This window comes from Triticum dicoccoides, chromosome 6B (assembly GCF_002162155.2).
Source record: "Triticum dicoccoides isolate Atlit2015 ecotype Zavitan chromosome 6B, WEW_v2.0, whole genome shotgun sequence".
NCBI lineage: Eukaryota > Viridiplantae > Streptophyta > Magnoliopsida > Poales > Poaceae > Triticum > Triticum dicoccoides.
In genome coordinates this window covers 348444467-348460364 of record NC_041391.1, presented here as the reverse complement: position 1 = coordinate 348460364, position 15898 = coordinate 348444467, and positions in this window count along the sequence as shown.

The following is a 15898-nucleotide window of genomic DNA, read 5'->3' as shown; positions in this document are numbered from 1 at the left end:
AGCCGGCGGAGCGCTCGGGGGTGGAGGCGAGCGCCTCGGGCGGCGGCGGGGTCGGGCGGGCCCGATCTGGGCTTGCGGGCCCGCGTGGTGGAGATGGCGGTGGGGGCGACGTGGCGGGTTCTGGTTGGCCGCGGGCGGCGGCTGGACATGTCCGGTCCGAGCGGACGCGTCCGGTGAAGCCGTGGAGGAGAAAGCTCGGGTTAGGGTGGATTCATCCGCGAATTTCGGGGGAGGGGGTGTTTAAATAGGTAGATGGAGCTAGGAGTGTCCAAATGAGGTGCGGTTTTCGCCCACACGATCGTGATCGAACGACCGAGAGCATGGAGGGGGTTTGGATGGGTTATTGGGCCACTTTGGAGGGGTGTTGGGCTGCAAGACAAAAGAGGCTTTTACGGTACCCGGTTAACCGTTGGAGTATCAAACGGACTCCAAATGACACGAAACTTGACAGGCGGTCTACCGGTGGTGTACCAAGGCCGCTTGGCAAAGCTCGATCAATTCCGAGAATGTTTAACACCTGCTCACGAAAAGAGAAAAGAAGGGGACGCCGGATGACACAGGAGTGTCGGATTGCAAAACGGACAACGGGGAAAATGCTCGAATGCATGAGTCGAACACGTATGCAGAATGAGATGCACATGATGACATGGCAAAATGCAACACGCAAGAAAATGACATGGCAATGACGGTGAATAACTGGCAGACACCTGGCGCATCGGATCCGGGGCGTTACACTCTTCCTCCTACCTCTCTTCTCTCCTAATTAATGCCCCCCTCCACCATAACTCTGCTCCATAAATGGCCTTCTCATCTCTCTCTTCCTGCTACCTCTCTTCTCTCCCCACTAATGCCCCCTCCACCATAACTCCCTGACCATTAGTTAGGTAGAGTCATCTCTCCTCGTAGATCTAGCTAGCTATTTAGCCATCCACACTTTAAATCCCTATAGGTAGCAAAAGTCCTCATCTAACCGTGCTCGATCTCTCTCGGGAGATATATGGGTGAGTAAAAAGTTGTCCATTTCTAGAATGGGAATATGTGTGTGAATGAGAATATGTGTGTGTTTGGGATATGGAGAGATTTATGTGAGTAACATGCCCCCGAGTTGCTTATGTTTTCCCGAAATGTCGATTTATTTCCATTTCGGTAAATTTCGAGCAAACTCGATATGTCCTATTTTTAGGAAAGGTCATGCCAAATTTTTATATGACTTTGATGCATGCATGCATTTTGTTTATAACCCTTTTGTTTGTTATACCGTGCAGCCGGTCATGAACGTGAGTGGATGGAACATGGAGCGATACATGCAACCCGCGGTGATGGACATGTATGCAAATAAGCAGACTAGGATTAGATGTCCGTGTGTAAGATGCAAAGAAGGAGTACTTTTGGACCCTTTTGATCGTGGAACTTTGAAGGCGCACATGCTGATGAATGGTTTCATGGATGGCTATACTCAGTGGATAAGGGAAGAAGATGATGAGGAGGAGGACGTCCACATGCCAGGGAATAATGACATGGAGCTAGACGAAGAGATGACCGATCAGCACGAAGATGATGGTGCCGGACATGGCAGCAGGAAAAGAGTCCGGAAATGACAGTGGCGGAGAAGATTCCGGACACGGCGAATAAGAGTCCGTACATGGAGGAGAAGAGGCGGCAGTCACGCCGCAGTCTTCGATGCTACTAAGTGCAGTCGTGTAGGACCCTCATGCTTGAGACCTCCTTCGCAAGAGTACGACTAGCAAGAGAGCTGCTTCTAGAGAGGAGGCCAAGCTGGCGCAACTTGAAGTAGACTCAAAGACTCCATTGTATGATGGTTGCGATCCCGATGTGACCCGCTTGGGTTTCACGCTCGAACTTCTAAAGACGAAGGCAAAAACACAAGGACAGACAAAAGCCTTGATGAGCAATTGAAGTATCTACATAGTAAAGTTCTTCCCGCGGGGAACCTATGTGCTACTAGTGTTGAGGAGGCCAAGAAAATTGTTTGCCCTTTTGATTTTCCGCACATTAGGTACCACGCATGCATCAAAGATTGCATCATTTATTGGGGGGAGCATGCAGAAAAACCAGTTGTGCAGTGTGCAATGCTTCTCGATACAAGGATGCAGGAAAGAAAGCTCCTCAGAAAGCTATATGGTACTTTTCGATCACTCCCCGTCTGCAGCGGTATTTCGTAGATCCTAAGGAAGCAAAGCTCATGCGCTGGCCCACGGGAAGGACGAAGCCCGACAATGGAGATGATCTGAAGCTGGGACACCTCATAGATGGTAGCCAGAGGAGAGCATTCAACGTTGTATATGGATTTGCTGCAGAAGATCCAAGGAACATCATGCTTGGTGCGAGTACTGATGGTATGAATCCGTTTGGAAACAAGAACACCAACCACAGCACATGGCCTGCCTTTGTATGGATGTACAACCTCCCCCCGTCGAAGTGCATGACGACAAAGTACATACACATGAGCATGCTGATTCAAGGGCCAAAACAACTGGGAAATAACATTAAAATGTATATGGGGCTTCTAGAAGAGGAGCTAGACACATTATGGACATGGGATACCAGCAAAGGACAGTATTTCCACATGAGAGTTGCGCTGATGACGATGGTGCACGACTATCTCGGTTGTAGGTACACCTCATGCCAGGTGTGCCACGGATACTGCAGATGCATGAGGTGCATGGATGATACAACGTCTCAACAGCTTACATCAACGAAAGATGGCGGGTCCAGGAAAATCATGTACATGGGGCATCATAGATGGCTCGAGAAGGATGACCCATGGAGAAAGTGTGGAGATCTATTCAATGGGTTGGCTGAGCATCGAAGACCTTAAGGTAAGAGGAGCGGCGCCGAAATCAACAATCTGTTGACATATTGGAAAAGTGCCCCGCGCCGAGAAAGATGAAAAAGGTGTCGGAGCGGCTACTGAAGGTATGGAAAATGAGGTCTGTTTTCTGGCACTTGGAGTTCCGGCCCAATCATGACATGCCTCATTGCCTTGATCAAATGCATATCATGTGGAATGTCCTCGAGAGCTTGCTTAGCACACTGTTGAACATGCCACAGAAGACAAAGGATGGGCCGAAGGCAAGGAAAGACTTGGAAGATTTGAAGATCAGGAAAGATCTCCACCGTAAAAAGTCGACGGAGGAGACAGAGACAAAGACGGAGGAGGGGAAAAGGGGCAGAAAAGTCAACAGGAAGGAGGAGAATTATTGCCCCCTTCTTGCTTCACCTTAAGTGCGAAGGAGATCGATTAATTCATCAAGTGCGTTATGGGAATGAAAGTCAGTTCCGGTTACTGTGGGAAGATAAGCAGATTTCTAGACCCCAAGAAGAAAAGGTTCAGTGGGATGAAGTCTCATGAATGTCACATGATGATGACGCAGATACTCCCAGTTGCCATTAGAGGGATAATGGAGAAGCATGTCTATGACACGCTTACTGGTCTCTACAACTTCTTTGACATTACTTCTCGAAAGTTCATAAGTGTGAAGCAGCTCCAAAGGCTACAGGAAGAGATCGTTGTCATACTATGTGAGCCTGATATGTACTTCCCACCCGCGTTCTTTGACGTCATGGTGCACCTTTGTGTCAACATCGTGGATGATATCATCGACCACGGGCTGACATTCCTTCACATCATGATGTTGTTCGAGAGGATTGAAAGCACAAGTGCTCCCTAGGTGATTTTGGTAATTAATGTCAACACATCTCTTGTTGAACTAATGTTTTTATCTAGTATATTTCAGATTTGTTCAACATTGGAGTGGCACGACAAGAGGATGTGGAACCCCTTCAAGATGCTAAGGACAAACATTGGCAATAGCTCAAGACTCTTCATTTCTGTTTTAGTGATTCAAGATCGCATTGAGTCCATTGGAAAAGCAAATACTAGTAAAAGGGGATGAGGTGTTGTTAATGGTCTACTTGCTCAAAGTGCTTAGTGATATGCTCCAAAGCCCTCAACCACTTTCTCATTTCCAAATATGTCCAAGACCTAAAGTCAAACTTGGGCCCATCAATTTGATTCATTCGGCTCCACCGAGTTCATTGACATAGCCACTACCAAAAACCCTAATTTGTTCGGTCTCACCGATAGGATCTCAGTCTCACTGAGATGGCCTTGCAAACTCTCTGTTGCTTGTTGCAATTACTTCGGTCTCACCGAGATGTGCAATCGGTCCCACCGAGTTTGCTTGACCCAGTCTTTGTTTGCTTATTGCTGAAATCGGTCTCACCGACTTCATGCAATTGGTCTCACCGAGATGAGGTTTTGCCCTAACCCTAGCACATCGGTCCCACCGAGTTGATATTATCGGTCCCACAAAAAACCCTGACGTTCACATTTCGAACCAGATCGGTTCCACCGAGTTTCACTATTCGGTCCCACCGAGTTTGGCAAATTGTGTGTAACGGTTAGATTTTGTGTGCAGGCTATATATACCCCTCGAACCTCTTCTCCATTTGTGAGAGAGCCATCAGAACATGCCTACACTTCCACTACTCATTTTCTAAGAGAGAACCACCTACTCATGTGTTAAGACCAATACTATCCAATTCTACCACAAGAATCTTGATCTCTAGCCTTCCGCAAGTTGCTTTCCACTAAAATCATCTTTCCACCATATCCAAATCTGTGAGAGAGTTGAGTGTTGGGGAGACTATCATTTGAAGCACAAGAGCAAGGATTTCATCATCAACACACCATCTATACCTTTTGGAGAGCGGTGTCTCCTAGATTGGTTAGGTGTCACTTGGGATGCTCCGTCAAGATTGTGGAGTTGAACCAAGGAGTTTGTAAGGGCAGGGAGATCGCCTACTTCGCGAAGATCTACCCAAGGGATGCAAGTCTTCGTGGACAATGGCCATGGTGGGATAGACAAGGTTGCTTCTTCATGGACCCTTCGTGGGTGGAGCCCTCCGTGGACTCACGCAACCGTTACCCTTCGTGGGTTGAAGTCTCCACCAACGTGGATCTACGATAGCACCACCTATCGGAACCACGCCAAAAATCTCTGTGTCTCCAATTTCATTTGCACACTCCATTCCCATCCCTTTACTTTCTTGCAAATTGCATGCTTTACTTTCCGCTGCTCATATACTCTTTCTATGCTTACTTGAAATGTGTAGTGAATGTTTAAAATTTTGCTAATCTTCAACCTCAACTTGAAAAACTTTAAAACTGCTACCTTTACTTGTTGACAGTCTAATCACCCCCCCCCCCTCTAGACACCTCTTCTCGATCCTTTCAAGGATGAATGGGGTCATTAAAGGATTCATTCGTAACATGTAACGTTCCAATCGGATCATCGTCCAGGGAAATCTGATGCATGAGTGCATCTCCTTTTGTGAGAGTTATATTGGCGTCGAAGACCCTGTTGTTGGTTTTCCCGTCAAGAAGCACGATGGGAGGCTCGAAGGAGAAGCTCACAACAACGGTCGGAGGGAATTGCACGTGGACTACTCGGATTAACGGAACGACTTTGACAGGGCTAACTTAGTAGTGCTACAACACCTACAAGTGGTCGGGGGGAATGTGGCACAACACAAAGAAAGCATCGCAAAGAAGTACCATAATAAGGGGATGCTCAAGGCGGATGATGAAGTTACTGTAGAGCAAAACACCTCATTCTTGCATTGGTTCAAAGAGCTAGTTCTTGAAAATCCCCCGGAAGAGGGCAGTTCAGACGGATTGCTCGTACACACCTTAGCACATGGCCCCGCGCCCAAACTCGCGACCTATCAGTCATATGATATCAACGGGTACATGTTCTACATGTAGGCCAAACACATGGACAATGATTACCAGAACTCCAGGGTGATAATTGAATGCATGACCAATGCCAACGACACAACTAAAAGATTCTACGGAAGGGTCGAAGAGATCTGGGAGCTTGACTATGCTGGAATGCACGATGCGATGATGTTCCATGTCGGAGGGGCTAAGGACATCGTAGGAGAAGCAAGTATTTCACTACCATGTCTATACCCAACACGAAGAGCACTCCGTGAACGTTAAAGTCATCACAAAAATGAGCCATGGGTACACGCTAAGCACCTGACACAATGCTTCTTCATAACCGACCCGGCCAATCCCAGCCGTGTTGTCCTGAGGAGAGGTAAAAGGAGCATTGTCGGAATGGATGCAGTCGCTAACGAGGCAGACTACAACCAATACGGCAACCCGATGAGGGAATATGAAAATGAGGATGAAGCATACGTGAAAATAAGAATTAATACTACATTACCTAAGAAAGATCGTACTCCATGGTTCCGGAAAAGTCACAACGAGGGGCTCAATTATTCGGCAACGAACAAGAAAGGGAAGAAGCTCAATGTGAAATATCGTCGACGCAGCTGAGAAACCATCATTTATATATATGTATCTATTTTGTGTATGCACTTATGTAACCATTATCAGTCAAATAATGTATACATCATATCCCCTTCAATTACCACCACATGCATGGTTTAGGTGATATTCGTGTAGTGTGGGAGGGAGACGTTCTCGTCGACTACGTGCGAGGAAAAAAACCTAGAAACTAGAAAAGGGAAATAATAAAAAGAAAACAGAACTAAAAGCTAGAAAGGGAAACAATAAAAAGAAAATAATAATAGCCTTAGCCCTAGTTTAGGACAAAGCGCTATAGCTAACTTAGCTATAGCGCTGGTCCGTAAACAAACACTACTACTATGTGTATTTCAGAATTAAAAAAACAAAAATTGGAACAGTTAGCAGTAGCGGTGGGCTAGGACCCAACGCTATGGCTAAGTTAGCTATAGCGCTGGGTCCTCGTCCAGCGCTACTACTAGATTTAGTTAACCCCCGCCCGGGCGCTCAAATTTTTGCCAGGTCATTTCCTCCTCTCTCTCCCACCTCTCTCCCTACACTCTCTATCGCTGCCGTCGCCCTAAACTTCCTCGCCGCCCTCAACCCTGCCCGCCGCCGACCCTGCCCGCTGTTGACCGCCGTCGATCTCGCCGCCGGAGCCCTCCCTCGACCTCACCATTGTTGCGCGGGCCCCTCTGCCCTGCCCTCAACCTTTTCACCCCGCTGTCGTCTCCCCTGCCCTCGACCTTGTTGCCGCCGCCATCTCCCCCGCCCTTGACCTCGCAGCCGCTCCGTAAGCCTCTCCCTGTCCTCTCCCCTGCCCCCTCTCTCTCTATAGATGAACCCTACGTAAAGTTTTTGACCATGGCCCTAGGGCAATTTAGATGAAGTATATGAACCCTAGGGCAAATTAGTTTTTGTAGGTATAATAATTAGCTATAAAAATAGTAGCAAAAATTTATAAAAAATAGTAGCTAATTAGGTTAGTAGCAAATATAGCGAGGGCCAATTTTTGTTTAGCTAATTAGCAATTTTGTTTAGGGCACTAGCTAATGCATTAGCTAATTAGGGTATATAAAATACCTATAAATAAAAAACAGTAGCAAATCGGTAAATTAGTTTAGGGCAAACTAGTAGCAAATTTTTGTGGCAAATTAAAAAATTAGTAAATAGTTTAGTAGCAAATTAGCAAACAGTAGCAAACAGAGAGAGAGACAGAGAGAGAGAGAGGGAGAGAGAGGAATTAGCTAGGAAAAACAGTAGTATATTAGATTAGGGCAATTTAGTTTATGAAATTTAGCAATTTTGTTTAGGGCAATTTAGTTTAGAGTATAATATCAATTTAGTTGGTTAGGGCAGTAGCTGAGAGAGAGCATTCAGGAATTTTTTAGGTATATATAATAGCTATAAATAAAAAACAGTAGCAAATGATTAGTGAGGTCATTTTGCAAAGGTTTTTGGTTTTTGAAAAGACCACTAATTTGCAATGTTTAGTGAGGTCATTTCACTCCATGTACTTGCTTGAATGATATATTTTGCAAATGATATATGTCATTGATGTTATATGACTTCGCAATGTTGGTTGAATGTCGAAAAATATCCGAGTGGCCTATGTTTGCGGGAATGTTGATTCATTTATGTTCCCGCAAATTTCAGGCGGTCCACATGTCCACTTTTTAGCAAAGGTCATGCCGAAAATTTCCGTCCTTTTTGTCATGACTTGTGCTAGAAACTAGGACATATGGAGTGCCCGGGATTTGCCGGAAGGGGGTGAATCATCATTCCGACCAAATATAGGCTCCTTTTTTCTCTTCATTATATCTTTTATTTACAATTGTTGAATAGGAAAAATGTCTACCGACACCAAAGCCAGGGGTTCTGCTCGCCTTGAAGGCCCCATCGAGGCAGCAAATCACTATCTCGATTACCTAGACGAACACCAGATGGGGTTGCATGGTGGCGATAGTGGCACCAACCCCGACACTGACGCCAACACTGGCAGCGGCACCGACACCACCCCGAGAACTGTAACGATGTTGTCGTAGCCGGTAAAGGACCGAAGCAGAAGAGCTCATGAAGACCAAACCAGCTCGGCATCAGACAAACTGTGATCACAGAGATGCACACCAAGAAGTTAGAGCCAACGGCACCGGAGGAAGCGCACAAGTGCTGGGGCAATCAACTAGGATGCATCCTTAGAGAAACCGCCAACATCAACGACATGAGATGATGTCTGAGCACTACTAGTGGCTCAACGTCTGGACCTGAAGGCTTTCAAGAAGCTCGGGTGCTTCCTCCCTGACTATGAAGATTGGACCACCGACATGGAGGACTAATTGTCGATGACAATGTGTTACTACTGTCTTTCTATCGCAAAACTTGGAATTTAGGCACGACAAAACTATGTGATGTAATTAAACCATGGTCCTGAACTAGGATATATTGCTCTAGTTAATTAGTTTGGGTATGAGGAACTTCGTCATTTATGTTTACTATAGGTTGCTTGTATTTTGCTAATTATGCCTCTTTGTTTTCTTAAGTACATTAGGTTGCATATTATCGTTCAATTCACCAAGTAATGATGCAGGTACATAGATCAGAGATGGCGAAGGACTGCTACACCGTGTTCATTGGGAGGGTTCCAGGAGTCTACGACCACTGGCCAGACACTCAGGCCCAGGTGGACAAGTACCCGGGTGCTAGCCGTAGAGGGTTCGACAGCAGAGCCAAAGCGGAAAGTAGTCACTAGAGGTGGACGCTCCGACAAGAGCGGGGGCGGGACCGCCGGTGCCTCAAGTACTACATAGTCACTGTCTTGCTCATGTTGATTGCTCTTCTCTTCTACATCATGGTTTAGATAGAGATGATAAAACTTGTGTGTGTGCCATGACCATGCAGTTCCACTTATTCGAGACATGACATGACTTGTGTATTGCCATTTTCGAGATGTGATGATATTTGTGTTGAATAATGATCATGATGATGGTATGACGAGACTACTGTATGTGTATGATATGATGAGAATTGTGTATGTTTATTGTGATATGATGAAACTACTAAATAGAGTCTGTACAAATACATCACAAATACGTAGAGGGGGTATGAATCTATGAAAGCAGGAGTAGTAGCATAGCAGCAGCACTTGCCTTTCTGCAGCGCTACAGATAGTTAGCACTTAGCAGTAGCGCTGGTTAGTGCAACGCTACTGCTAACCATACTTAGCAGCTGCGCTGCACTAACTAGCGCTACTGCTACAACTTAGTTGTAGCACGTTGGTAGTAGCGCCGGACACAGCACTACTGCTATAGGTATTTCAAGCGCTACTAGTAGGCTTTCTCCTAGTAGTGTCTATACACTCAAGTAAACAAGATTTTCAGGCAGGACACCTTGCCATTCTCTTCCATTGCTGCCACAAGGCTCAGCCTCGCGTGTTAGGAGCATGGAAGAGTATAGCCCCTTGTCAACCTTTTTTTCCAAATGCCACTGCGACAATCCTGAACAAACTGATCTTTCAATCGAAAGATGGGAGCACAAAAGTTGGAAGGTGACAAGGTTTTTCTACACACAAGCTTTTCACACAGAGGTACATTATAGATGACTAAAGGAACTTATCTGCTTTGTGTTGCCGGGGGTCGATATCCAGGCATGTTCTCCCTTTCTCCCCAAGGAAGTTTATCCGCAGTGGGGACCTTGTAGTTAGTATAGGGGGAGAAATAGTAGCATGCGACCTTTTCTAAATGACCATGGAGCCATCATACTAAAATAAATATGCATGCAAGTTTGTGGGCGCCAACGCTTTGTTTTATTATGTTTACATAGGGTCTACACCTGGCTTTGTACAAAGGGTCAAATGCACATCGGCAAGGCTTGTACAAACATTGGTTGCCGGGGATGAGCCCGACAACCGCACCTTATGGGTGAACTTGCGAAGATGCTCAATATTCCATGAGTTTTGCTCTTTAATGCCATCTTCGGTCTCCAAATGGACTGCGCCAGGTCTGGTGACTTGTATTACCCGGTAAGGGCCTTCCCACGCTGGCATCAACTTGTTGGAATCCTTGGTAGACTGAACACACCTAAGGACAAGGTCGCCTTCCTCAAGGCTATGGGCATAAAAACTGGGGTTGTGATAGTAGCGCAGGGCTTGCTGGTAGCATGCAGCACACACAGCCGCTCGGAGATGATCTTCCTCAAGGAGCATGACATCGTCATGCCGACGCTGATCCTGCTGTACTTCATTGTAGGCAAGTACTCGAGGTGACCCGTATATGAGTTCCATGGGGAGCACTGCTTCTGCCCCATAGACTAGGCAGAAGGAAGTCCGGCTGGTGGCTCGATTTGGTCTCCTACTGAGGGTCCAAAGAACCAACGGCAACTCATCAATCCAACGTCTGCCGTAATTTGGCAGCCTATCAAAAGTTCTCATCTTGAGTCCCACGCACCACTTCAGCTTCCCCATTGTTCCGGGGATGAGAAACAGAAGCAAAGGAGACCTTGCTCCCAAGGCTTTGGTCACACTGCATGAAGGTGTTGCTCGTGTATTGGCTGCCGTTGTCGGTGATCACACTAGCGGGTACTCCAAAACGGCACACCAATCCTTTCAAGAACTTGCTAGCTGAATGTGCGGTCGCCTTCCTCACTGGCTCCACTTCCGTTCACTTTGTAAATTTTGTCGATTGCCCCGGGCAGCATGGGGGAAGGGGCCCAAGACTTCAAACCCCCATACCAAAAATGGCCAGGATAATGGGATCGTATAGAGAGCTTGAGTTGGTTGATGGATGTTCTTGGAGTGGAACTGGTAGGCTTCACATTTGGTGACTACCTTGGTTGCATCCTGGAGGGATGTGGGCCAATAGAAACCCTGCCGGAAAGATTTTCTAACTAGAGCTCTTGATCCAATGTGGGAGCCACACACGCCCTTATGTATCTCTGCCAACAGCTTCAGCCCATCTTCCCGGCAGATGCATTTCAATTTGACACCATTTGGCCTCTTTCTGTATAGAGTGTCATCGACAAACTAATACATATTGGACCATCGGGCTACTCTTTCAGCTTCTTCTTATTCTTCGGGAAGTTCTCCTGTTTGAAGGAAATGGACTATGTGTTGCGCCCAATTTGGATCCTACGGCTCGGCAACAAGGACTAAAGGCACTTCCTCGTCCATTAGAGCGCTCACCTCGACCACAAGAACTTGTGGTTTTGCGAGAGGATGCTCCTCACTACCCAAAATCGGGTTGTTTATCAGTGGTTTCGGGAAGTCCTGCCGGGAGATACTTGTTGGAATCCAACATTCTCCTTTTTATGGCCATCATTGAAGGGGATACTGATGGCTGAGTTAGGTGAAGGACAAAAGTTCCTAGTTCCACATGGAGCTTTTGTGCACCACACTTTGACAAGTGATCAACAATGTTGTTCTCCCCACGCGGTACGTGCTCTGCTTGCAATCCATCAAAGTGCTCTTCCAGCTTTGTCACCTCCTGTACATATGCCTCCTTCAATGGACTCTGGTAATCCTTATTGACTTGCCTCACCACGAGCTGCGAGTCTCGATGGATGATTTATTTCTTGATTCCCAGCTCCACCGTAATTCTGAGTCCGGCAAGGAGCCCCTCATATTCGGAAGTGTTGTTGGTGGCCTTCTCTTGGGAAAAATGCATTTAAACCACATACTTGAGATGCTCTTCGGTGGGCGCAACAAAAAGCACACCAGCTCCGGTGCCCTGCAATGAGAAAGCACCATAAAAATACATGATCCACTCTTGAGGCGCCTCCTTGATGGGGATAACTGTCTCTGGTATTTCCTCATCTGGAGTGGTTGTCCATTCTGCAATGAACTCCGCCAACGCTCTACTCTAAATAGTTGATGCACTTTCGTATTTCATGCCATAGCTTGACAGCTCTAGTGCCCATTCAACTGTCCTGGTAGTAGCTTTAGGGTTCCTTAGTATGCGCTGTAATAGGAAACGGGTGACAACCATGATCTCATGGGCTTGCAAGTAGTGGCATAATTTCCTCGAGGCCATGATATGGCCGAAGATCAGTTTTTTGCACTCTAGAGTATCTTGACCTAGCCTCCTGTAACAAGGAGCTGACAAAGTACACTAGTCGGTGCACCACATTCTTCTTTGTCGCGGTTTTGGAACTGCCTTCGCTAACTTGCTCTACATCTCTTTGATCTATGTCTAATATTGTCGTGACTGCTTTAGTTTCATCTCTAGAAGGGACATTTATTGCAGCTCCTTCCGCATCCACTTCTCGCTGCGCCACTAGCGCTGCACTTACCACTTGATTCGTTGCCGCTAAATATAGCAGCAACGGCTCTTGTGGTTTAGGAGCGACTAAGGTGGGAGCAGAAGGAAGGTAGGCTTTCAAGTCTTTGCAGCGCTGCTTCTGCCACCGGGTCCACTTCATCAGACTTGCCTTCTTTAATATTTTGAAGAAAGGCAAGGCATGCTCGGCAGACTTGGAAATGAACCTACTCAGCGTGGCAACGCATACAATCAAACGCCTCATACCTTTGACATTCTTGGGTGCTTGCATTTGCTCGATTACTCTAATCTTGTCGGGGTTGGCTTCTATCCCTCGGTGATACACAAAGAAACCAAGGACCTTGGTGGAGCGAACACCAAACACACACTTCTCAGGGTTTAGCTTCAAATTGATCTTGCGCTGCAAAGGTCTCTTCCAAATCATGAATGAGTCTTGATTTGTCCTTGGTCTTGACTACTATATCATCCTTAAAGATTTCTATATTCCTATGTACCTGAGGTTCAAAACCAATTTGTACTGCTCTTGCAAATGTGGACCCAGCGCTCTTTAACCTGACGGGCATACGTACAAAGCAGTACGTGCCACGTGGATTTATGAATGCCGTTTTCTCCTCATCTTACATGGACATAAATATCTGATGGTACCTGGAGTAGGCATCCTAAAAGGAAAGCAAATCACACCTGGAAGTGGAGTCTACAATCTGATCGATGCGTGGCAGCGGGAAAGGGTCCTTCGGGCAGGCCTTGTTCAGGTCTGTTAAATCAATGCAAAGCCTCCATTTCCCATTTGCCATGCGCACTACCACTAGGTTTCCTAACCATGTTGGATGCAACACTCATCTGACCAAACCAGGTGCTTCAAGTTTCTTGATCTCCTCGACAATGAATTGTTGCCGCTCGAAAGCTTGCTTTCTGACTTTCTGCTTGACGGGCCGAGCATGAGGACATACAGCAAGGTGGTGGTCGATTACCTCTCTGGGAATGTTGGGGACGTCATATGGTTGTCAGGCAAGCACATCGACATTTGACCGCAGGAAGGCAACGAGCGTGCTTTGCTATTTGCCATCAAGCGTTTGCTGATGGTGAACATACTGTCAGCGCCATCCTGTCTTGACGGGACCTTCTTCATAGCTAGTGAAGCAACTTTGGGTTTATTGCTAGCGGAACTTTCCGACAGGTCATCAACAAGTGTAGCGCACTCCAAAGAGGTGCGCTTCCCGGAGTCGTTGTTGGCATCTCTGCTAGCCTTCTTTCCCTTCTTTATTTCCTTGACAAGAGTGGTGGCATCCACAACCTCAGCTGCTACCGCGTATCGATACATCTGATCTACACATATGATTGCATCTTTCTTGTCTAATGGGATGGAAATGGCACCCATGGGCCCTGGAATCTACAAAGTGTTGTAGGCATAGGGGGATGCTGCCATGAAGTTTGCCAGAGATGGACGACCAAGAATCCCATTGTAGGGAAAAGGAAGCTCAACAACATCAAACACAACCCTCTTGGTGCGGTAGTTCAGTTCCCTGCCAAATGTCACAGGCAAAGTGATCTTTCCTTTGGGTCAGTTTCTGTCGGGGTTGATTCCTTGGAATGTACACGTGGCCTTGAGTTCTTCATAATGGACCACCTTCGGGGAGATCAGATTTAACCCAGCCCAACCGTCAACTACCCTATTGTGTGACCTTGGGATTGCGGATTGTTGGAAAGACCAACAATGGCAAACAACCTACCGTAGTAGTGCGATTACGGTGATCCTCTTCGTGAAAGATGGTAGGTGTTGATGCCTACTAAAAAACTTGTTCTTGTAGACTCATGTTGGGACTCCAAGCACAGAGTTCCGTAGGAGAGTAGCAAATTTCCCTCAAGTGGATGACCTAAGGTTTATCAATCCGTGGGAGGCGTAGGATGAAGATGGTCTCCCTCAAACAACCCCGTGACCAAATAACAAAGAGTCTCTTGTGTCCCCAAACACCAAATACAATGGTAAATTGTATAGGTGCACAAGTTCGGCAAAGAGATGGTGATACAAGTGTAGTAACGATAGTAGATACTGATTTTTGTAATAGGAACGATAAAAAACAACAAGGTACCAATTGATAAAACAGAGCACAAACGATATTACATTGCTTGAAAATGAGGCCTAGGGTCCGTACTTTCGCTAGTGCAATCTCTCAACAATGCTAATATAGTTGGATCATATAACCATCCCTCAAAGTGCGATCAAGAATCAGTCCGAAGTTCCTATCTAGCGGAGAACATAAGAAGAAATTGTTTGTAGGGTACAAAACCACCTCAAAACTATTCTTTCCGATCAATCTATCCTAGAGTTCATACTAAAATAACACCAACCTATTATTTCGGATCGACCTATCCAAGAGTTCATACTAAAATAACACCATATGATACACATCAACCAACTCTAATGTCACCTAGATTCTCCAATGTCACCGCGAGTATCCGTTAGTTGATTATACTATATGCATCAAACACTTTCAGTTTCATAATACTCAATCCAACAGAAAGAACCTCAAAGAGTGCCCCAAGATTTCTATTGGAGAAACAAAGACGAGAACGTGAATCAACCCCTATGCGTAGATTACCCCAATGTCACCTCCAGATTCCGCGAGTGCCAAAACATATATCAAGTGAATCAATATGATACCCAATTGTCACCACGTGTATTCATAAGAACACATACAACAATTGTGCTCAAATCCATAAAAGTATTCAATCCGATAAGAACAAAATCTCAAAGGGAAAACTCAATTCACAACAAGATAGAGAGGGGAAAATACCATATGATCCAACTATATTAACAAAGCCTGTGATAAATAAAGATCATGACATCTCAAGAACAAGAGATTGAGAGAGAGAGAGAGATAGAGAGAGAAAGAGAGAGATTTAACACATAGCTACTGGTAAAAACCCTCAGCCCCGAGGGTGGACTACTTCCTCCTCATCATGGTGGCCGAGGGGATGATGAAGATGGCCATCGGTGATGATTTGCCCCTCCGACAGGGTGCCGGAACGGGGTCTAAAATGGTTTTTTGTGGCTATAGAGGCTTGCGGTGGCGAAACTTCTGATCTAGGGTTATTTTTGATGGTTTCTCTATTTATAGGATTTTTTGGCATCAGTTTCACGCGAATATAGGCCTCCAGGTGGGCACAACCCACCGGGGCAAGTCGGGCCCTCAGGCGCGCCCTGGTGGGTTGTGCCCTTCTGGTGGCTCTTCTAGCCCTCCCACGAAGCTTCGGGGGTCTCTTTTGTTCCAAAAAAATCATCAAAAAG